Here is a 25,324-nt window from a genome sequence, read left to right as displayed (position 1 = left end):
GTCCAAAATATGATGAGACAAAGGTTGCAGTCCCATGGCTTAAACGCTGTTATGGAGCATGGTCATTTAGCATGCGCAGTAAGCAAACCCAGGACTGACATTCTATTAGTCACATGTTTAAACATACTGGAATCTTTCTACAAACGCACAAGCATCTTTATCTGGAAATGGGTCTTGCAGCCACATCGAGACATTATTGCAGTTGCTGCAAGAACTCCTTTTGCAGGTTCGCTTCACTAATTTAAACCCTATTTTGCAATTTTCTCTCTGTGCGATCCAAATCTGTAACGTGTCCAGAGTTGGTCTTCGCCCATTTTGGGGAGCTCACAAATGAAGTGCATTTGAGAATGGCCAACCGAAGGAAAGCTGGATCGGAATGATAGAGTAAATTTACCAGGTTACTCACCGTAGTGACCACCTTACTCCTAGTCCATAGTCCCCTTTCCTCCATACTTGTGGGACATCTCTCCGTCATGTGGGGCGGGACCGGAGTACTTTGTAAAAAGCATCCAAATTTTTCCAAAAATGTGTCCTTCCTCTCTTTCCTGCGCGGGGCCCAGCACGCGGCCGTAACCCCGCCCACCTTGGCTCTGCCCCGCGCATCGCTCCTCAGTCCTTTTCTTTGCCAGGTCAGAGACCCATTACCAATGCAGAGGAACCTTATTAGAGGGGACGGCGGGCGGGCGTATGGAGGAAAGGGGACTATGGATTAGGAGTAAGGTGGTCACTATGGTGAGTAACCTGGTAATACTCCTACGTCCCGTCCCCTTTCCTCCAAACTTGTGGGAGATTCCCAAGCATTCCTTACAGGAACTACGGGTGGATGGAAATACCCCTTACTGAAAAAGGTTCTTCAGCACAGCCTGACCAAACTGAGCATCAGCTCTAGAACTCACATCGAGGCAGTAATGCTTACAGAAAGCAGATGGAGAGGCCCAAGTAGCTGCCCTAGCGATGGACTCCCAGGGAACATACTTCTGAAAAGCAACCGCAGCTGCCTTGCCCCGCACCAGGTGTGCATGAATACCTTTAGGAGGTTTCATCTTTTGGACAGTGAAAGACTCCATGATGCAGACGGCAATGCACCTAGAAATAGTTGCCTTAGACGCCTGCTTGCCTTGAGGGTTGCCGAAAGTCACAAAAAGTTAAGAACTTCTAAGCTCGGAAGTCCTATCCAGGTAGAACTTAAGAGCTCTTCGGACATCAAGACATTGTAGAACCCTCTCCGCCTCACAGGCGGGGTTCGGAAAAAGGACCGGTAGGGAGATCGATTGATTCAAATGGAATTCGGTCACTATCTTTGGCAGAAAAGCCAGATTAGTTCGAAGGACTACCTTGTCCTTGTGAAAGACCAAGAAAGGATGCTCCACCGACAATGCCTGGAGCTCACTCACTCTCCTTGCCGATGTGACGGTGACCAAAAAGGACACTTTCCAAGACAAGTACTTGAGGTCCACAGTAGCCATTGGCTCAAAGGGTTTATGGCACAGCGCCATCAGGACAACATTCAGGTCCCATGGCGGGTGTGGATTACGAACTGGAGGGTAAAGGCGTGTTAAACCAGCGAAATGCCTCTTTACCACTGGGTTAGTCAGAGAATACCAACACTGATCCGTAGAAAGATGAGCGGAAACCGCTGAAAGGTAAGTCCTGCATGACAGAACATGAACCCCTGACTCTGCTAGGGAGGACACGAAGGACAACACCGTGTCAACCGCCCCCCCCCCTGGATCCAATTTCTTCTCTAGACACCAATGACAGAACCTGAGCCATTTACTCTTGTACTGAGATCTGGTCGAGGGTTTTCTGGCTGCCTGGATAATACGCATGTTATCCGCAGACAAATTCAGATGCTCTAAAGACCTGAACTCAGGCACCATGCCGCCAAGCTGAGCGATTGTGGGGAGGGGTGCCACAGCTGCTGCTCCCCCTGGTGGAGAAGATCAGGTTACCGGTAACTCCCGATCGGCGGATAAACCGACAGGTGTTGGAGTTCTGAGAACCAAAACCTGGCCGGCCACCACGGGGCTATCAGTAGAAGAGGACAGTTCACCGAGTTCTTCAACTTCCAAATTGCCCGGTTAACTACAGGCAGAGGCGGGAAGGCGTAAGCTCTCATGTTGTGCCATGGAATCTCTAGGGCATCCCCCAGAGAGGAGGCTTCCAGCCCCCCTCTGGAGGCATACAGAGGAAGCTTCTTGTTCGCCGCCGTCGCGAAGAGGTCCACCTGCGGTGTGCCCCAGCGCAAGAAAATCCCTGAGAGGACCTCCGCCTTCAACTCCCACTCGTAGCTGACCACTGTCCGCCGGCTGAGGGCATCTGCTGTGACATTCAGCTGGCCCGGGATGTGCACTGCAAGCAGCCAGACACCATGAAGCACGGCCCACTCCCAAATCTGGATGGACAGGTCCACGAGGGGGGGGGGGGAGACTTTGTTCCCCCCTGCTTGTTGATGTAATACATTGACACCACATTGTCCGTTCTTATGCGGACCACTTTGTTGACAATGACCGGTCTGAACGCCCTGAGCGCCAAGAAAATCGCCAGAAGCTCCAAATGATTTATGTGCAGGAGCTTCTCCTGAGGCGACCAGAGGTCCGAGACCTGAAGGAGATCTAACGTCGCACCCCACCCGAGGAGGGAGGAATCCGTCATGATCGTCACCATAGGGACCGGGTCCTGAAACCCTGCGCCCCAGACAGATTGCTGAGAGATGACCACCAGTCCAGGTCCACTCATGGAATCCAGAATCATTATCCGCATGGAGTCTGGGTCCACTGCCTGACGCCATGAATGCCGAAGGGCCATCTGGGCCCGTCTCATTTTGAGACGAACAAGAGGAAGAGCCAGCACACACGAGGCCATGAGGCCCAGAAGCCTCGAACCACCAGGCCGACATACTCTCCGACTGCGCAAACATCTGACACGTGGTCAACAGATCCGCCATTCTGTCCCCGGTCAGGTATACTCTCCAGTCGATCGTGTTCCAACGAAAACCCAGAAAAATCAGGTCCTGAGAGACCGTCATGGAGGATTTCCGCCAGTTCACCGACAGCCCAAGATGGAACAGGAGCTGAAGGAGAGACTGGAGGTTGCCCGCTGCCGCCAGCGGACAAGGGCTGCGTAAAAGCCAATCTTCCAAATAAGGACACACATGGATACCCTGAAGACGAAGATAGGCCGCAATCACCGACATCTTCGTGAAGACACGTGGCGCCGAGCTGAGGCCAAAAGGAAGCACCCGAAACTGGAAGTGCTCCTCTCCCAAAGAGAAACAGAGGTACCTCCTGTGTGGAGCCCAAATCAGGATATGCATGTACGCATCCTGAAGGTCCACCACGCTGAGCCAATCGCCTGCCTGCAACGAGGAGTGAATCTGGCCGGGCGTGATCATCTTGAATTTCTCTTGGGGTAAGGAAAGATTGAACTGGGAAAGGTCTAGGATGGTGCGCAGGCCAGCCTGGTTGGGTTTGGGCACCGTAAACAGCCGGGAGTAGAAGCCCTCCCCTCGCTCCCCAAGGGGAACGGGTTCCACAGCTCTGAGGAGCAGAAGTTTCTGAACCTCGGCCTTGAGGGAGGGTGAGCTCGACAGCTGAAAAGGAGGGTTGAGGGGTGGGGTAGGGGGTAAAGGTAAGCGGAAGCCCGCCCGAGCGACTGACAATACCCATCTGTCTTCTGTGATGGTCTGCCATGCCTCCCAATGAGACGCAATGCGTCCTCCCACCGGGGTCTCGTGCAAGCACGGAAAAACCTCATTTGGCAGGTTTAATGGGTGGCGGTGCCACCTGAACTTGATGAGGAGGCTGAGGAGCGGGAGAAATACCGCGTACGCTGTGGTCTACGGCGGTTATTCCCCGCAGGAGTATCCACTCTGCACGATTTGCCGTCGAGGAAACCCCTGAAACCAGAAGGTCGACTCTGCGATAACCGTCGCTGAGGTTTGAAAGGAGTTTTAACCATAACAGACAATGATTTAGCCGTCTGAGTGCCATCCTTGGTTTTGGTGAGCTCTACATCAGTAGAAGAATGAAAAAGCTCCTTACCATCGAATGGAAGGTCCAATACTTTGTCTTGCACTTCCTTCGAACACTTAGTGGCATACAACCACGCTTGCCTTGAGGTATCAACCCCGAGCATCATGCCCCGAGCTGAGGTGTCTACGTAATGAGCCGCAGCCTCCAGGAGATCCTGGGCCAAGACCCTGGCATCGGAAAGGCCACCTCTGAAATCTTCCAACTTCTCGACCGGAATGTGCTCCTCAAACTCCGACAGACCTTTCCACATCCGCATGTTAGCTCCCGCCAAAATCAATTCGGCATTGGCCTGCCTGAGCTGCAAGGCCGAATTGGCAAAGATTTTCCTCCCTAGGGAGTCCAGGAGCTTGTCCTCCTTTCCCAAGACCTGAGTAGCCATCGCGGAAGAGGATGCTGTAGGTCTGGACTGCAACATGGCCGCAGCCACCACTGTGGAGGAGGGAGGCGGACAAAACGACAAGGCCACTTCCTCCGAAGAGTGCAGCCTGTACCTCGCGCCAATCTTTTTATTGACAAAAAGTCCTGAGTGTGGCTTCTCCCAGACTCTTCGGACCTCGGCCAAAACATCCTTCTGCAGGAAAAGGCCGGTACGCTCCAAAGGAGACAGGGTGAACGCCCCAGAAAGCACGCCCTCTTGTGGAGCAGGTGCCTCGGGAACCGGGACATCTAAGAAATTCATCATGTCCAGTACCCGGTCATGAAAAGCTCTAACTGAGCGGGGAAGGTCCTCGTTGTCCTGCTCGCCTTGAGGGTCATCTGACAGGTCAGGATCCTGCTGAACCGTGTCAGGCACTGCCTTGTCCACTGGGGACAACGGTGGCAAAAGCGAAAGAGCTGGGGCAGGCACCACGGGCAAAGGAGGCGCCGGCGGAACCACCAGAGGAACGGATGGAGCCGGGGGCGCTGGTGGACAAATTTTGTTAAAAAGCCCTTTGAAATACTCCCTCATGGGGTCGGTGCGCATAAACGATTGAAATTTACCGAAAAAAAGCGTCCTCAGGAGATTGCTTCGGAACCTGAGGAGGCCTCTCTTTAGGTGGACAAATCCAGGGACGTAACGGAGAAGGGTGCCTTGCCGGGCCCTCCGCCGACGTATCCACATAAATCAAAGGGGCCACCCCTGCAGGCAATGAATCATTGTGCGGAAGAGGCATCCGGGCGTTCCAATCATAAACGGGCCGGTAAGGATACACACAAGTGACCTTAGGTTCACCCAAAGGACCGAATCCTACACCAGTGGCCGATGGCGTAGTTGTAGGGGTAGTACCTAAAATGGCCGCCGTGGTCGTGGCGGGAACGGCCGCCATTTTGTCTTCATCTGAGGGGAACTGCGGCACGTGAGGAGGTGAGGCAGGGGTCCCAGTCGATGGATCAGGGGTCTTAATTTTAGCCTTAACATAAGGAACCTCGCCAGAGCCGGTACTATGAGGCCTGGAATGTGTTTCTGCGACATACCAACCGCCAACTGAGCCTTCGAAGGACGGGCCTCGGCACTGCCGGTAAAAGAACCACCTTGCTTCTTTGCCCCCTCAACAGATCTGGTATCACCACAAGAGCGGGAACGGTGAGAAACCGCTTTCACCGAGAGGGCCCTGCCGGGCCCCTCAGAACTGTTGGTAGCCTTAGCCTCTGTACGAGGGACCTCGGGCCTAGGCCCGGTAATAGCCTTATCGGCACGGGCCTCGAACATCCGTTCGGTAAACACAAGCCCAGCCAAGGGCTCGGGGCGCACCCCGGTCTTGTTTTTGAGGGAAGCCGAAAGAGGCCTCAGAGCAAGCTCCGGTACCCTGTGACTCAGCAGAACTGGGTCTACACACAGCCCCCACAGGAGGCTTCTCGGAAGTTACTCCGGTGTACACAGGCCCCTTACAGAGCCCCTCGGAGAAAACTCTGATAGAATTATTAGGCCCGACAGCCACCTCAGGGCGAACCCCGGTGACAGAGCGATCAACGCCCCTCCCGGCTCGAGAGGAACCCGGGAAGGTATCCCCCGGCCGGGGTGCTCTGAAAAGTATAGAACATACCGGGCGTTTCTTCTTCTCGTCGATGAACGCCTGAAAATGAGATGGAGGAGTGCGTCGGAACACCTCCTCCCACCGTTCCAACTGACATTGCAGAGCCCAGACCGAAAGGGAGTCACAGTAAAAAAAGGAGTCCCAACGGTGTTCCGGACCCAAACACTCTAAACAAAGAGGATGGGGATCCGCCCTCACGAAGCGACAATGACACGAAGAACAGTCTGGAAAGTCTAATTTAAAAGACAGACAGACTAGAAGACGAATGCTAGCGAGAGCCAGAGAGGAAAACAGAGAAGAAAATCTTCTGAGGATGCAAGTGCGTCCGGCCCCGATCGAGCAGAGAAAAGGACTGAGGGGCGATGCGCGGGGCGAAGCCAAGGTGGGCGGGGTTACGGCTGCGTGCCGGGCCAATTGCTTCTCCAAACACCAATGACAGTTCCTGAGCCATTTACTCCTGTATTGGGATCTGGTCGAGGCTTTCCTGGTTGCCTGGATAATACGCAAATTATCCGTAGACAAGTTATGATGCTCTAAACACTTGAACTCAGGCACCACGCCGCCAAGCTTAGCGATTGTGGGGAGGGGTGCCACATCTGCTGTTCCCCTTGATGAAGAAGATCGGGAGTTACTGTTAACCTGATCGACGGATACACAGACAGGTGTTGAAGGTCTAAGAACCAAAACCTGGCCGGCCCCCACGGGGCTATGAGCAGAAGCGAACAATTCACAGAGTTCTTCAGCTTCCAAATTGCCTGATGGACTAGAGGCAGAGGCAGGAAGGCGAAAACTCTCATGTTGTGCCATGGAATCTCGAGAGCATCCCCCAGAGAGGAGGCTGCCAGCCCCCCTCTGGAGGCATACTGAGGAAGCTTCTTGTTTACCGCCGTACCGAAGGAGGTCCATCTCCGGTGTGCCCAAACGCGAGAAAATCCATGAGAGGACCTCCGTCTTCAAGTCCCACTCGTAGCTGACCGCTGTCCGCCGGCTGAGGGCATCCGCTGTGACATTCAGCTGGCTTGGGATGTGTACTACAAGAGGCTAGACACCATGAAGCACGGCCCACTCGCATATCTGGATAGACAGGTCCACAAGGGGGGGGGGGGGGGGAAGACTTTGTTCCCCCTTGCTTGTTGATGTAATACATTGACACCACATTGTCCGTGCGTAGGTGGACCACCTTGTTGGCAATGAGCGGTCTGAACGCCTTGAGCGCCAGAAAGATCGCCAGAAGCTCCAAATGATTTATGTGCAGGAGCTTGTCCTCAGGCGACCAGAGGTCCGAGTCTTGAAGAAGATCTAACGTCACACCCCACCCCAGAAGGGAGGAGTTCGTCGTGATCATCACCATGGGGGCTGGGTCCTGAAACCACGAGCCCCCTGACAGGTTGATGAGAGCTGACCACCAATCCAGGTCCACTCTCATGGAATCCGGAATTATCCGCTTGGAATCGGGGTCCACAGCCTGACGCCAGGAACTCCGAATAGCCATCTGGGTCCGTCTCCTTATGAGACGAGCCAGAGGAAGAGCCAGCACACACGAGGCCATGAGGCCCAGAAGCCTCTGGAACCCCCAGGCCAACATGCTCTCCGACTGCGCAAACATCTGACACGTGGCTAACAGATCCGCCATTCTGTCCCCGGTCAGGTACACTCTGCAGTTGATCGTGTTCCAGCGAGAACCCAGGAAAATCAAGTCCTGTGAGACCGTCATGGAAGATTTCCGCCAGTTCACCGACAGCCCAAGATGGAACAGGAGCTGAAGGAGAGACTGGAGATTGCGCACTGCTGCCAGCGGACAAGGGCTGCGCAAGAGCCAGTCGTCCAAATATTGATACACATGGATACCCTGGAGACGAAGACAGGCCGCCATCACCAACATCCATCTTCGTAAAGACTTGCGGCGCTGAGCTGAGGCCAAAAGGAAGTACTCGAAACTGGAAGTGCTCCTCTCCCAAAGAGAAGCAGAGATATCTCCTGTGTGGGTTCCAAATCAGGATATGCATGCATGCGTCCTGAAGATCCACAATGCTGAGCCAATCGCCCATCTGCAAGGAGGAGCGTATCTGGCTGGGCATGATCATCTTGAATGTCTCTTGGGGTAGGAAAAGATTGAACTGGGAAAGGTCTAGCATGGTGCGCAGGCCAGCCTGGTTGGGTTTAGGCACCGTAACCAGCAGGGAGTAGAAGCCCTCCCCGAGGGGAACGGGTTCCACAGCTCTGAGGTCCAGAAGTTTCTGAACTTTGGCTTTGAGGGAGGGCGAACCCGACAGCTGAAAACGAGGGTTGAGGGGTGGGGTAGGGAGTAGAGGTAAGCGGAAGCCCGCCCGAGCGACTGACAAGACCCATCTGTCTTCTGTGATGGTCTGCCACGCCTCCCAATGAGACGCTATGCGTCCTCCCACCGGGGTCTCGTGCAAGCGCGGAAAACCATCATTTAGTAGGTTTATCGGTGGCAGTGCCGCCTGAACCTGAGGAGGAGGCAGAAGAGCGGGAGAAAAACCGCGTCCGTTGTTGCCTACGGCGGTTATTCCCCTCAGGGGTATCCACTCTGCGAGATTTGCGGTCGAGGAAGCCCCTAAAGCCAAAGGAAGGTCGACTGACAATGGTCTCTGGGTTTTGAAAGAAGCCTTAACCAGGACAGACAATGATTTAGCTGTCTGAGTGCTATCCTTCGTCTTGGTGAGCTCGACATCTGTTGTAGAATGAAAGAGCTCCTTACCATCGAACGGAAGGTCCAACACCTTGTCCTGCACTTCTTTTGAAAATTTAGTGGCATGCAGCCACACCTGCCATGAGGTATCAACCCCCACCAGAAGGCCCCGAGCCGGGGTGTCTACGTGATGAGCTGCATCCTCCAGGAGATCCTGGGCTAAGACTTCCAGCTTCTCGACCGGGATAAACTCCTCAAACTCTGAAAGACCTTTCCACATCAATTCAGCGCTGGCCTGCCTGAACTGCAAGGCCGAGTTGGCAAAGATTTTCCTCCCGAGGGAGTCTAGGAGCTTGTCCTCCTTTCCCTGAACCCGAGTAGCCGTCATGGACGAGGATGCTGCAGGCCTGGACTGCAAAGTGGCCACAGCCACCACTGTGGAGGAGGGAGTCAGACAAGACGACAGGGCCACCTCTTCTGAAGAATGCAGTCTGTATCTCGCATCAATTTTCCTTATTGACAAAAAGTCCAGAGTGTGGCTTTTCCCAGACTCTGCGGACCTCGGCCAGAACGTCCTTTTGCAAGAACAGGCCGGTACGCTCCAAGGGAGACGGGGTGAACGCCCCAGAAAGCACGCCCTCCTGCGGAGTGGGTGCCTCGGGCACCGGAACATCTAAGAAACACATGTCCAGTACCCGGTCATGAAAAGCTCTAATAGAGCGGGGAAGATCCTCGTCGTACTGATCACCTTGGGTGTCATCTGACGGGTCAGGATCCTGCTGAGCCGTGTCAGGCGCTGCCTTGTCCACCGGGGACAATGGAGGCAAAGGCGGAAGAGTCGGGGAAGGCACCGTAGGCAAGGGAGGCGCCGGCGGAACCATCGGAGGAACGGGTGGAGCCGGAGGTGCAGGTGGACATATCTTCCTAAAAAGCCCTTTGAAATATTCCCTCATGGGGTTGGTACGCATAAGCGTTTGAAATTTACCGAAAAAGGCGTCCTCCGGGGACTGTTTCGGAACCTGAGGAGGCCTCATGAGGTGGACAAATCCAGGGACGTAACGGGGAAGGGTGCCACATAGGCCCCTCCACCGACGTATCCACATAAATCAAAGGTGCTGACCCCGCAGGCAATGAAACATTGTGCGGAAGAGGCATCCGGGCGTTCCAATCGTAAACTGGTCGATAAGGATGCGCACAAGGGACTCTATGTTCACCCAAGGGACCAAACCCCACACCTGAGGCCGATGGCGTAGTTTTAGGGTTAGCACCTAAAATGGCCGCCACGGTCGTGGCGGGAACAGGTCATTTTGTCCTCATCTGAGGGGAACTGCGGCACGTGAGGAAGTGTGGCAGGGGTCCCCATCGATGGATCAGGGGTCTTAACTTTAGCTTTAACATAAGGAACCTCGGCAGAGCCGGTACTGTGAGGCCTGGAATGTTTTTGTGACATACCAACCGCCAACTCAGCCTTCGAAGGAAGGACCTCGGCGCTGCCGGTAAAAGAAGCACTTTCCTTCTTTGCCCCCTCAACAGGTCTGGTATCACTGCTGGAGCGGGAACGGCGAGAAACTGCTTTCACCGACAAGGCCTTGTCAAGCCTCTCAGAACAGTTGGTAGCTTTAGCCTCTGAACGAGGGACCTCGGACCCAGGTCCGGTAACAGCCTTATCTACTCGGGCCTCGAACATCCGTTTGGTAACGACAAGGCCACCCCAGGCCTCGGGCGCACCCCGGTCTTATTTTTGAGGGAAGCCGACAGAGGCATCAGAGCAAGCTCCGGTACCCCACGACTCAGTAGAACTGGGTCTCCAAACAGCCCCCACAGGAGGGGCCTCGGAGCGTACTCCGGTATCAACACGCCCCTTACGGAGACCCTCAGAGAAAACTCCGGTAGAATTATTAGGCCCAACGGGCACCTCAGGGCGAACCCCGGGGACAGAGCGATCAACGCCCCTCCAGGCCCGAGAGGAACCCGGAAAAGTATCCCCCGGCCAGGGTGCTCTGAAAAGTAAAGAATTTACCCGGCGTTTTCTCTTCTCGTCGATGAACTCCTGAAAATGTGAAGGAGGAGTTCGCCGGAACACCTCCTCCTACCGCTCCAACCGACGTTGAAGTGCCCGGACCGAAAGGGAGTCACAGTAAAAACAGGAGTCCCAACGGTGATCCGGACCCAAACACTCTAAGCAAAGAGGATGGGGATCCGCCCTCGCGAAACGACAGTGACACGATGAACAATCTGGAAAGTCTAGTCTGAAAGACAGACTAGTAAACGATTGCTAGCGAGAGCCAGAGAGGAAAAGGGAAGAAAATCTTCTGAGGATGCAAGTGCATCCAGTCCCGAACGAGTGGAGAAAAGGACTGATGGGCGATGCGTGGGGCGGAGCCAAGGTGGGCGGGGTTACGGCCACATGCCAGGCCCCGCGCAAGAAAGAGGATGGACACATTTTTGGAAACATTTTTGGATGATTTTTACAAAGTGCTCCGGTCCCATCCCACAGGACAGAGAGATGTCCCATAAGTATGGCGGAAAGGGGACGGGACGTAGGAGTATGCTGCTTAAATTTATATCTTGGTCCTCGGCTTCAAGACGAGCAGCTTCCAGTTTTCAGGAGCTCTGCCTGATACTGCCAGCATGTCACAGCATCGGGCTCAACTTCGCGTTGCCCCACAACCCCCCTGAAACCCGCCCCGCCCTTCCTCTGGGGAGGCCGTCTCTCCATTCTGTACTGCATCTCGGCACACACGGCTTTTGTTAAGAGTAAAACGACTCCAGCAATTATGTTCATGAAACACTACTATAATTTGCTCATGAAGTGCACTCAACGACACAAGTCTATTACATGGACACATACTAGTGACTCAAAAAGTGTCCACAACTTCAAAGACCAATAGAAGCCAGCCAGGAGTATGCCGGAATTCCCTCACTTGCTGTTCCTAGTCATTCGAGATTTGCAACCATGGGAGTAATTTGAAGAAATGCCTTCAGTCTTCAGTAACATCAATCACTACATGATCGATCACACAGACATCAATTGGCGTGGACTGTCCATAATTATATGGCTCATGAAATGTTCATTTTAACAGCTGTCACAGATGGCCTCAGACATCCACAAAGATAGTAGATTTAAAGTTGTAAAGAAGTAGTCTACGATGACTTGGATGGTTGAAACTAAGGCGGTCCCTACGGCTCCCTCAACCCCTACCTCATTCATTCCTAACCCCAAGGATCTCCCAGACAGCAAGCTAGTCCATTGTAAGTATTTCTAATCTTGTATGGAAAACATAAACGTCGTAGCCTTCTCTCATCTGCCATCCTCACTGATACTACCTTTTAGTCAATCCCCCAACTTTCCTGTCATACACCCAGCATCACTTCCTCTCTTTCACATACCCTTTCTAAATCCATCTTCACATATCCCCCTCCCTCACATTCTTTCACTCCCTTTTACACTCCACTCAATACACCAGATCTGGTATCACGACCACACACACCTTTCATGCAATCTCTCAGAACATTGCCAGTCTCCTCAGCACTCGACTGTCCACCTGTTCTTTTGCTCCACTACCACACCATCTGATCTCACCTGAACACATTTTGACTTCTTCTGTGCTGGCAGTCTTTTATAGTCCAATTTTTCCTCTTCCTACACATCTCCCGACTCCCATTGGTCCCCCTGGTCACACGCTCCCCATGGCCAATCTCTGGCTATGTTAATCCCGGCAGTCATCAAAAGTCTTTTAGCACGGCCCCCTTTTCAATTTCCATTTGCAGGGTAGCATTAATGTGCTTAGGCTGCTCATTTTCCTTGTGTCTTCATGCGCTTGTGAGATTTGCTTCCAATTCTGTTTGGGGAAGATTTTGGTTTTGTTCGTGCTCCCTGCAGTCTGTTTTCTGTTGCCTCATCATTCACTTGGGGTCCAGCTGGAGTTAGTGGGTGAGTTGTTAGTGTCTCATCTCGTTTGGCAAGAAAAATCCCAGTACATTCCATTTGTATGCTTCCAGTCCCCCAGTCCAGGTCTTCTGGATTGCACCAAGAAGCATTCTGGTTATTGCTGTTCTGAAAAAGACAAAAGCACTGTGGCCAGAAAAGAGGGCAACAGGCATTGTTGGAGGGGCAGCGGTACCAGCAGACACAAAATGCGCACTTGGGGGGCAAGGACTTTGCTTCCCCACCCAAGGACCGGTTCTGGCATACACCCTGGTAGGCTGCCCAACCCAGGTCTGGAGGTGTCCCTGTTCTCCCCCAACACTGCCACACAGCCATTGAGAAACAACCAGTGCCAACGTCTTAGAAAACACCCGTTTCCCTAATGCCACAAGTCACGATTTAAAATTGGTCATGAAAATGCACCAATTTCTTGAGTCATTAGATGTATCGGATGCAATTGTATAGCATATCCCGGTGCCTTCATTTGTAGAATGTCTCTGGTGCCATGAACATTCGATTGGCTCCTATTTTGTGACAGACGTCTGCCAGTCAGTTAATGGAACACCACAGCTCATGAAATCCCCAAAACAACAAGCTCATGAAATGCCCCACGCTGCATATTCACAAAGTTCCTCCCGCCGTATCCGCTTCTTAAAAGCCTAATGTCCTCACTGCCACCAGATATGAATGGCCATAGAGCCTGCCACTAACAGTGCTCTTCGTTCCTTTGCCAATATCAGGCGCCACCCAATCCTAGACTTCAAGCTCAAAACCTAGACTACCTGCAACCACTGCAAAGTAATCTATATTATTTAAATGTTTTCTAATACAGCACACATACAGAGAAAGGTGCAAGAGAGGGATGAACAGCACGTTAAAAAATATAATACACCGTGAATGAAAACCAAGTAAAATGAAAAAAAAAAAATAAAAAAAAAAATAAAAAAAATAAAAAAACAACGTCTCACCCTGTCCAACAATAATCTGAAGCAGACGTCGAATACGTTTTGGCTCCCAAAGCAGAGACCCAACCCCAGGTTTTGTTTAGTTTGCTAAAATGCAGTTATTGTATAAGAGTTTTCAAGCTGCGAATAAAGTAATTCCCGATTCGAATTGAATCAGAATATATCAATAAATTCCTGGCAGATATTAGCCGCGCATCTCCCAACAATACAGCCCATTGCTCTAAAATCCATGATCACGCTCTGAAAATTGCGGCTTGATGGTACAGCCTTGTAAGTCATGCAAACGAGTTTATAGTTGATGTGGTGCTCAACGTGAAGACACTGCAGCAGCTGTAACCTTGGGTGAGCGGAGTCACACGTTTGAATTTCCTGGCATCGCTCACCATCTGTAGAATGGGGGAAACAAGTGTGGAGGCAGGCAAAGCATCATTATAAGAGTCCACGCAGGAGATCACAAGAGGTTTTATGATTGAATGGCCTGATCAAAGTTACATGCCTTGGCAACCTACTGGATAGGAGACTGGAGGACAGGGCAGAATCCATCTGAACCCAGACTTGACTCGGCGGATACAAGGATGGGCTAACCACATCCTGAACAGACGTGCACAACCAGCACTTACAATCAATAACTATGCAGCCTTAATGGCACTAAGTTTAGGGGAAAAAGATCCGCCATTCGTGGTTTAACCTTTTGACTGCTATCCCCAATGGTGGCCTAGAATACAGCTGTAAAAGAAAACAAAAATAAATAAAAACAGATCCTTTGGCCAGTCCCTGGGACCAAGGGACACAACGGTGACCCTACCTGTAAGTAAGTCTCAGTGGCAGCAGTGCAGATTCAATAAAAGGGAGAACAAGATCAGCCCCTGGGGCAAACCATCCACCCAGCAGCTGAAAACCTCCAGGTGTCATAAATCGCATTTTGAGCAAGCAATCCCGCTCTCCTAACCTCCTTGGTCTCGGATGCCCTTTACTCTGCCAAAGAAACTATTACATAAGTCTCTTCTCCTTATCCGTCCGTGCCATACTTGACCGATCGCTGCTTATTCTCCCGCTCGCTGACCAGATGACTTTCCAAGCTACTACTACTCTAATATCTCATATCTCAAAAATGTGCAACACCACAACTACCCCTTTCTCCTCTAGCCACCTTCTCCCCACCATCCCGCATCATAACGCTCTCTTCACTCAGACTTCTCTCTGACCAAACTGGCACCTCCAAGATGCCAACCCACCCTGTGCTCTAGTCCACCAGTTTGCACTTCAGATGGTTAAGCAGCTGAAACCTCTCATCTGCTCTTACCACGATCTTTTTACAGCCTTTATAACCTCTCGGATCTTCCGAGCCTGCTTCAAGTTGACAATGATCATACTCATCTTAAAGAAACCGATTGCTAACCCCAGTAACCCAGCGGTCTCCCATCTTCCATAACTGTAAAGGTTTAGGATGTATTTTGATCAACTGCATCACTGGAGGCCAATGATCTCATTGACTTTCTCCAATCTGGGTTTCTCTGTAAGAACTGCACAATACACAATGCTTGACCGCTGCTCTATATTTCTCACTACTGCCAATCACTGCTGTCCTGGCATTTGAAGCTTCCTAGCTGGCAGATAACTCATGTAGAATCTCCAAGAAAATTGGCAACTCAACTGCCAACCTGCACCTTCTGGGTGACCCGGTATGATTTTTTTTCTAGGCCTCCTCCATACATGCACCTACTCCCTTAGCCAACCCATAAAGTATGATACTTTAGAACAGTATTGCTCAACATATGGCACTATTCTTTCAACCTTTCATTCAGAGTTTACCGGGCCAACACCATGTAGCAGAACACAAACGGCAGCGTTACTTTCTGCAGTTACTACTCCTTGTCGCACCGAGCACCCTAGCAATTTCCTAATGGCTGCTCAAGGGATGGGAAAGCAACAAGAGATAGGAACTACTCTTCTCACCTTAGTTGCGCCAATGGTAAATTGGTGATGCAGTGCAAGCAAGAAGAGTAAAAAGCTGATGAAATGAGCAGACCAGGACATCGAACCCTGAAGCTGGATCACTTTGCACCATAGCTGGAAGCACAGAGCCACATATGCACTGCCTTACCTAAAGTAAGAGTGAATCAGCAGGCGAGTGGTTCGTACAGACGCACCAGGCTCCTGCACAACCAGTAGCCCCCCCCCCTGCATGGCCTTGGACCCACTTAGGGACTGTATCTGCTACCCTACAGTCCCCAGCCTCTCTGCCCTTACTCAGTCATCACCCTTGCAACACTTACCGCGTCTGGCAGCACCGACACCGCCCCCTCCCCTGGCATTTCTCTTCCCACCCCCTCGCAAGATCTGAATGACAAGGCTTAGTAAGATGGTGTGTTTTGTCCTCCCTCAGTCTACCCTTCCTTGTCTTGTCGCGCCTAGAAACACTTGCGTACAGGAGCGTTATAAATGACATAACATTCATTTGCATTGAATGTTATGGAAGCATTTGTAAAGGCACTAAAATGGAATATGATGCAGCGCTTGATCAAGTTAGGCTGCACAATACATATGGACACACTAACATGCATATGAGACATTAGATGGCAATACTGAGGCTTATGAAGCAGCTGTATTTGGAATATAATGGCAGCACCAACACGAGTATATATATATATATATATATATATATATATATATATATATATATATATATATATATATATATATATATATATATATATATATAGAGAGAGAGAGACTATGGCATGCATATTATGCATGAATAAGCATTAGATGGCATACACATGTATCCAGAACTATGCATCTGGTTTATGGCCTGGCACATATGAGGGTGGCAAAAAGGGGAGAAAAAGGTTTTTCATTTCGGTCACCACATTTCACAATGGGTGATGGAGATTGGTAGAGAAGAGAAAGAATCAATGACTTGAGGGTAAAACTAAGGTTTGTTTTAAGCCATTCCATTTAGTGTTCAGGTACCAAAGCACACATGTCATCTCCTCGAGATCCTTTGTTTGGCGATGAAGAAAACACACGCACGTTTGCAATAAGCTTTTCTAAAGGCGAACACCATGGACAAAGTAGTTGTAGACAACAAGGCTTGTCTTTTGAAAATTGCACCTTCGGCTGTGTGATGCAGCAGAGGAGTGATTATGGAAACCCAGTGTTCGAGTTTAGAGGTGGAAAAGATAGTTATTTATTGTAATTTCAAAAAAAGATTGCCCCCCCCCCGATCCAAAAATGCAACTGGGATTACGATTCTTGCCAAAAGGGGGGAGGGGCGTGGGGGTGGAATTTAACCAGAAAAAAAAACGACCTGATTTTTTTTTTCTTCTCTTGAGCCGTCTTCATCTCCGACCAGAGGATACCAGCCCTGCCCAGGGGTCAGGATTTCCTCCCAGCATGGACTTCCTCACAACACCGCCCTCCCAGGATCCTCCCAAAAGTTGTTTCTGCCTCTCAAACAATGCAACAAGATCGGCATCGAAGATTGCACTCAAACTCCATCTCTAGTTACTCTTTTCTTTTTATATGCGCTAAAAATAATCTCGACAGAGGAATTTTTTAGCTTGGGGTGGATACCTTCCTCCGGGTGGGAGGCTTTTCCTGCGACCACACCAATACCTAATAAAAGGCCATCTCGCGTTCACCCTGGTGGTTCAGGAGTCTGGCAGCGTCATCCCGTCCACAAGGGAACATGGAATACCCTAGGGACTGGACAGAAAGCATGGTTAGCTTGCTCTTATTTAATATTCAATACAATTCAGACGAGTAGCATTAACATTAACCGGCTGCAGCGACTGTTGTATATTTTGGTTTACTTGTACAAAATGACAATATTTCTGCCTCAAACCAGCATGATGCTAAGATATAACATGCTAGTACACAAGTGGTTCTAGGCGCCACAAGACAAGGGAGGGGAGACAAAGGGGAGACAAGACATACAATCCTACTTTGCCTTGTAACATTGGAACCATGCAAGTGCAACAACGAGAAGTGCAGGGGGATGGGATGGGGTGGGGGAGGGAAGTGCAGAGGAAAGGGGGGGGAAAGGGCACAGGAAAGGGTGTGTGTGTGCGACCAAGGCAGTGCAGCTCTGGGTAAGTGCAAGGAGGCAGGGGGCTGTAGGGGCTACAGTCCCTGTGTGTGGTAGGCCAGGAGGCAGTGCAAGGTCATGAGGAGCCTGGTGCCCAGTGAGACTGAGGGTACCAACCAGCCAGTCAACACTACAAAGAAGTTAGCATGGAAGTGAAAGGCGGCAGAGGAGAAAAGGAAGGTCTCAAGCCGCTTCTGTAACTTCAGGTGGTCTGGGTCACGTTTGAGAGGGGCATGGAGGCCATTCCAGAGGGAGGCACCTGCAGAGGAGAACGATCCAACCCCCCCCCCCCCCCACTGTCTGCTTGGAGAAGCGTCTTACCCTCAGAGTTAGAGGTAGCTGAGCAAATGGCTCTAGAAGGAAGGTATTTAGTCAGTCAGAGAGAGTTGGATATAGTGTGGGCCCCAGCCCAAGAAAGCCATGTGGACGATGCAGAGGGTCTTGAACTTGATCCTTGCCAACACAGGGCCAGTGGAGAGAGTCTGGGGCAAGAGATGAAGTCGCCGCGTTTGAGGCCAAGGATAAGTCTTACAGTCCTTTTCTGGATTAGTTGCAGGGGGCGAAGCGTAGAGTTAGGAAGATCGACAAAGAGGCTATTACCGTGAGAAGTAAGTCATTTCCATTTCCAAGTCACGACTCCCGACTTGCTCTCTGTTGGATTGTTGGCATGTTGGCATGTTTTATTTAATTTTATACAGGGAGGAACAATGCCCTTTTAATCTGCACCCGCTGCACACATACCTGGTGCGCACACGCACCTTTGGACTCTAATCTCTCTACTGACCCGAACTTCGGTTCCCAAGGGCGTTCAACCTACCAGCGCCTTCAGACCATACCAAATGGTATTTAAGGCGCTATACAAATGCAAAATAACATAACATAACATAACATAACAAAAGAATAGATAAGAACGCAGATTTTATTCTGACCAGGTTGTGGAGGGAAATAAATGCAACAGTCACCAGGGACAATAAGTGACATACATAGATTAAGGCCAAGCAACATTGGACATTTTTAAGTGCAGCTAGGTGGTACAGCAAAGTGTGCTTGGGATGTGACCATGATGGGTAAAGTGGTAGAGTGGAGGCAGAGAAAGTAAGAGACAGACAGGCTAGAGGCGAGGGAAAAAGGTTAGCTAAACGGGAGATGAGAGGTAGGTTAAGAGGATAACTCGAAGGTGAGGAGGTAGGCTTTTAGTTTGGTGATGAGCACATCCATCTGGCCTGTTACTCCGATGTCCGGGGGAAGAGAATTCCATGCAAGTGGGGCAAGAAGAGAGAAGGAGCAAGAGCGAGATGGAGCACAGGGAGGGCAAAGGGCCACAAGGGTAGTTGAGGAGACAGAGCAGAGATTACGAGATGTCTTGTAGTGGTGGATAGAAGAGGATAGCTGTTTTAAACTTCATGATATGTGGTTGCTGCAGTATTATATTACAGTGACAGCTGGATAATATTTTCATTGAAGGCACATAAATGTATCCCACAAATGTGTGGGACACCCAGGGAGCACCCACCCAAGGTGGTTTTCGGTGAAGGGGGGGGGAAGAGGGTCTGCAGGATTAATAAATAAATACTATTTAAAATGGTGCATTCTACTGCAAACATTTTGTTAACAATTGGAAATTGTATTGATTTTCAGCTAAACAGTTTTGAAGTGTAACACAAGAAAGAAAAATCCAATAGATGGCAGGTCGCCAATAATTGACAGCCTCATTCTAAAGTGCTTTGTCATGATGGCTATGCTTGCAATATATGCAGTGTTCTGCCAGTTTAAGTAGACATGTTCATGCTGGCTGTAGCCAGTAATGCCACTGTAAGAAGTAAAGCTCATGCTACCTGCGCCAGTATATGCCCATCACCAACCGCGCTGGGTGTGTCAATATAAGCCAGTATTTCCACATAAGTAGGCGAGCCGCACACTTTGGCTTTGCCCATAATACAACTGCAATAAAACATGTCCATGCTGGCTGTGTTCATATGGACCAGTGTTCCGACATAACAATACTCGCTTTGGCTTGGCCCATATTTCCAGCAATAATGCCATGCCACTGTAAGAAAACATATCCATTCTGGATGTGCCTACCTAGGCCAGTAGCCCCACGTAAGAAAGCTCACTTTAGATGTACCCATAATGCTAGAATACTGCCATGTCTGCAACACAACATGTCCAGGTTGAACTGTACTGGCTCCTACAATCATAACGAAACCCCACAGGCCCCCGCACCCAGGCTGTTCACGGCCCTTAGGATCTCAAAGTTTCTCCCCTTCAGCCGCATTCATTAAACCACCCCCCAGCCACATTCACACATTCTCACCTGTTCACTCAACCAACCCTATTCACATCTGCATACTACATACACCTGTACACACAATGAACTCGGAGACAAGACGCACATTTCCACATACACCCATGCTTAGATACATATAAAAGATTTTTTTCTATTTGCCTACCTGCTCAGGTCACTGCTCTTCCAGATGGTCACCCCCGATATTATGTTGTAGACAGGATTCTGGGAAAGGTGTCAAACACGTCTCCCCGAGCACTGTCCCCTCGTGTATGTGCATAGCTACAGGATCGCACTAACTCAGGCCCAAATAACCAGCAGCAAGGCGTAAGAGGACCCACTAAGCATTTTCTATGCAAGGCTGGAAAGCAACACGCCCCTGGCCTTGTATGGCTCGTTGATAATGTGCGTGCATGTGTGTGTCTCGCTCTCTGTGTTTGTGTGTCTCTCTCGGTCTCTCCCCCTCTCTGCGTGTGTCCCTCTCACTTCCTCCGCCTTAGTCCCCCCAAGATTTGGTAATGTTCCAGGTAGTTGATGTCCTAAATGTAACACTCCCTTACTTTACCTCTTGGTCTCCTGCGCCTTTCTCCCTTTGTGCAGATCTACATTTCTATACCTATGAATTGCGACAAAGCAAGTTAAAGGAATAGGCCCTCCACTCAGTTGGAAATCATGGGCTTTCACTATGATCAGTGATTTGATCACATGACTATTCAGCGTCTGAAAAGAAAAAAGATGCCCCTTTAAATCCAAATATCCAATCCACTGAGACAAGTGTGTTGAATAGCATGTGCTCAATGAGCAATGAGAGAGCGGAACACATACGCAGGCACGGGCGGATTAAACATAAGCCAGAGAACCTGCGAGATTCAAACTTGCATGAGACTCGAGAGAGGGACGCCGGCGGTAAGGCTAATCCCCAGCATGAGAAGCCCAAAGGGCAGGAGCCCGGACAAAGGTGGCAGCGAGACCAGGAAGGATCTGTGGTGGCCAGCTGGTCCACAAACCATAGCCAAAACCACCACAGGTATACAATAGCAGAAGAAAGACACAGCAGGGAGAAGAGAAGAGAAGACTATAGAAAGGAAACACCGGCTATGCCGAACAGACAGTGGTCCAGGACAAGAGAAAATGCCCCAGAGGTACATGGCTCCCAAAGAGGCTCTCCTTCACAGTTGGAGATAACGAGGAGAACATTAACAACAAGAGGCCCAGAGGGAATCATCATACCGTGTAACCAACTAGTCTCAGTAGAAAAGATTCTCCTAAACATCAGTATGTGAAGAGAACAGAACAATACCCTGTGAAAAGGGGAAAGAAACTCGATATTCTGTACAAGAAGACTATAATAAAGAGAATATTATATGTCCAGAGGAATTGTCCATAAGCAAATGGGACAGAAAACGTTCATCTATAATTGCCCCCGAAGGAAGACCTACCAGAAGGATAGTGTTTGCCAAGAATATATTGAAAATAGAAAAACAGAGCCTATAAAAAGATTCCTAAAAAGTATTCCAAAGGAAGAGGAAAACTTCAATAATCCATTTGAAGAATTACAGAGCCCAATACATGAAATCACAAAAGACATTTGAGGATCATGTATTGATCAAGAATCCTTCAAACTGGTACTAGACATATCTTCAGGAGAAGGGAGGCATTCTCCTGATTCAAGTTACATTTTCATACTGGTAGGTTTTGGACAATGGACTTATTCTTTTGGAAATTCACGCATGACGGACAAGCACAATTGTTAGTAACAAAGGCAGGGTTTACCCATAGTGATGAGGAAAGTCAGGACTTATACTTTAATAAGATTTTGTGAAACATGTCCTCAGAGTGTCCGCGTCCTCCTGGCCTGCCACAGTACACACAAAGCACTGTTCCTCGACATAGACAAACTGCGTCACAGAAAGACCCAGATGAGGTTGCCTTTTTTGTCCCTTTGCACAAGGTCTACTAGGGTTAGGATCCGAACCACCTGGCTCTTTTGAGTGCGAGGAGGCCTTCACCCTCATTAGAGGCCATGGCCTTTGGCTCAGGACCACTAACTTTGGTGGCTTTCTCAGTCCAATTCTATGTCAAGACCGGAGGCTCACATTATGCTTCTCTTTCTTTATTAAACATGTAAAGAAGAGCTCAGCAGTAAGATATTTGTGTGCACTTTACATACTAAACATATCCAGATCAAAGGCGCACCAAAAAATATATAATAAAATACAATAAAACACATCAAAAGGTCCATAAAAGTCTAACAATGACCAAAACTATATTTCCCAGGAGGCTTCCCAAGAGTCATCTACAGGTCACTAACATGTGACATCGGTCCTCCAATGGGCAGGTACCTATCCCCATAAACAGTCCTGAACATGATGCAACTTCCTCTTTCTTTGCTGCTCATAGCAAGAGAGAAGTACATTTCATGTTCAGACCTGTATGTAATAGCTTAATCCTTTAATACAACATTCATTTGTTGATATGTATATCTATGATTGAGGTATCACGCCATGTTGAATAGCATTGTGGCTTACCATTATGTACTTGCTGCCGCTCTGTAGCTTCCTTGCCTCTTCCGACACCAGCCGTTTCCTGCTGGCATCAGAGACCGCTTCGATTCATACATTATTTGTGCTTTTTTCTATTCAGCGGATCCCACAACCTGTCTGCGCTCGCTTCCCCGACCCACTGCAGCTTTACACGGGTCTCGGGGAAGCTAGCGTAGACTTCGTTTGTGCGCTGTGCCGCCTGCGAGCCATCAGAGGGGTGCTCTCGCTCTCTCTGGTCCGTTACTCGGCATTCCGGCGCTCGCGTGAGCATTTCTATGTACATTCATAACCGTTAATGCGAACGCGAGCGCCGGAGCCTTTCTCTTGCCTCATCACTTCAAAAGAAGTAGCTTAAGCATAAAAAAAAATTTAAAGACAAGGGGGAGAGGAATTTTACATTTCTCTCATTTTGTTGTTGGGATTGCCCGATTCCACAGCACACAGAAGTTGAATTTTTTTTTTCATTATTACATAATAACAAAAAGTAAGATTAAGATCCAGACACTCAGCTTGCCTGGGAGACTATACTCTGCTATACTTCTTACTGCTGGGCTAGAAAGAAGGTGTTTAGGAAGCCCAGAAGAAAAAAGAAAAAAAAAAAAAAAAAAAAGAAGAAAAGAAAGAGTGAAGGTGCTTCATTATAATCATGGCAGCGCAGTACTCCCCTCCATCAGATCAGGCTTGGTCTGAATGTGAGGAAGATGCATGCTATATTGACGAAGAGGCGATGGAAAAAAGCCTTCATAAAAGGTACTGGGATCCACGGTTGAGAACAGCATTAAAAAGGCTGTGACAGGTATGCTACTGCCAATATAGCAGTGCCTGGTTAATATGGAGGAGCCCAGGCGAGATGCATCTCCGACAGGACGAAAAAGGACCCAAAAAGGAAGCACCTTACACAAGGGGGATGTAGTCCGGCTCATAAGAGCAAAAGCTCAATGACCCCGCCCCCGAACCAACCAGAACCTGCCACTGCTGCCGTATCGGACGCCTTCTCCAGGCTGAAAAAAAGCCTTTATGAATAGGAAGGTAACCCCTTCCCTTGATGGACCCTCTTACCCCGAGGAGGATAACAGAGGTACTAGACCCCCAAGCCCGGAGGGAGACGAACAGGGCATGGAAGACGATCAGAGTGCTAGAATGTACGACGGTGATCACTCGCACTCTTCTCCAGATGAGGATACTCAAATCTTGGGTTCAAGACCCTCAAGCTAGGGATTGTGGCAGCCCCCATCCCCAGGAAGCCTATCAGGGAGCAGCCTCCTGCAAAGGGGATGTTCGCGCCCGAAGACCTAGCACATCCCAGATCCACTGACCGGGAGCCATCGTCCAGAACGACCGATTACATTTTCAACAGGCTGCGCAAGACGCTTGATAAGGAGGTCAGAGCGAGACTTCGGGCCGAATGCCCGCGTCCAGAAATTCCAGACAAAGTGGCTCTAGCACCGGAGCTAAACTCCAGAATGATCACGTTTCTGGGCAAACATGTGAAAGACCCCAGGAAAGGCTTCGACGGGCCTGGAAGTCCTGTCAGGATAAACTTCTAGATGTCACAGGCCCTCTTGCAAAGATCTTGGACCTGGCGGAAGCAGCGACCAGCTCAGCAGATCCTATTGACCCACTGATTCTCTCGGGTTGGGCCCAGAGAGGCATCCGTTTACTAGGAAATGCCAGCTGTGCTATTTCAACTGAGCGTCGAAAGGGCATCCTCTTTAAAATCGATGCTAAACTGGCTGAACTGGCAAACACAGAGTCAGGTGCTGCTGCCCAAGGTTTACTCTTTGGAGATCCTTTCATGAAGGAGATGACAAAGTTTGTCGGTATATTTACAGCATTTGACAAAGCCCAGGCCTCTATCAAGAGAGTCTTCGCTTCAAAAATTATCTCCAGGACCGGAAGAGGTAGAGGTCACTCCTCCGGCAGTTATTCCTTCAACAGAAGACCTCAATACCACAGGTAACACCACAATTCCTGGCAGGAGCGCACGGATACCCTCTTTCCTTGAAGAGGACGTGGAAGAGGGCGTTCCTGGAGGAGAGCCGCTAAGAACACAACCCTACAACAACACTCGGGTCAGTCTGCCCGTAGCAGCGCCAGCGCTGCAGACACCCATAGGGGGAGACTTGCTCTTTTTGTGAGTGCTTGGAATAGACAGCGAAATACTCAGCTTGTATCAGAAATCAGTGATACGCCCCTGCTCGAGTCAGGGTGGTTTCTTCAGCCCAATTTTTCTGGTGCGCAGAAAAGAGAAGGTGCGCCCTGGAATAAATCTAAGAGCGCTCAACGATTTTATAATCTATCGTCATTTCAAGATGGCGGGGATCCACATACTCAGGGACAGCTTGAGACCAGACGATTGGCTCATGTGCCTGGACCTAAAGGATGCCTATCTCGCAGTGCCCATTCATCAGGAACACGTGAGTTATCTGAGATTCTCTTGGGGGAACCATGATTGGGAGTTCACAAGTTTACCCTTCGGGCTCTCTTCAGCACCCTGGGCTTTTACCAAGCTGCTCAGGCTGGTAGTGGCGCATTTAAGAGAACAGGGTGTCCGGCTGATAATCTACCTGGACGACATTATTTTCACGGCTCAATCTCAAGAGCTAGTACACACCAAGCTAGCCATAGAGTTGCTGCAGAGTCTCGGCTTTCTCATCAATTGGGAGAAGTCAGTTCTTTGCCCTTCCAGAAATCTAGAAGTTCTAGGGTTCGTAGTGGATACTCAAAATGTGCAGCTCCGCCTCCCAGCATCAAAGATACATTCCACCATGCGGGAGATTCGCAGACTCCTGCAAACGGACCAGTTTCGCTT

At 49.9% G+C, this 25,324-nt stretch overlaps 1 protein-coding gene across 2 annotated transcripts in view; it reads right to left on the bottom strand.

Moving 5' to 3' along the window:
• The window catches only part of NHERF2 (NHERF family PDZ scaffold protein 2), an 835,001-nt gene that overhangs the window by 583,439 nt on the left and 226,238 nt on the right, over window positions 1-25,324 (bottom strand). The window lies entirely within an intron of this gene.

Source organism: Ambystoma mexicanum, chromosome 2q, assembly GCF_040938575.1.
Source record: "Ambystoma mexicanum isolate Mex_15411 chromosome 2q, UKY_AmexF1_1, whole genome shotgun sequence".
Classification (NCBI taxonomy): Eukaryota; Metazoa; Chordata; class Amphibia; order Caudata; family Ambystomatidae; genus Ambystoma; species Ambystoma mexicanum.
This window is presented reverse-complemented; position numbering and strand designations above follow the sequence as displayed.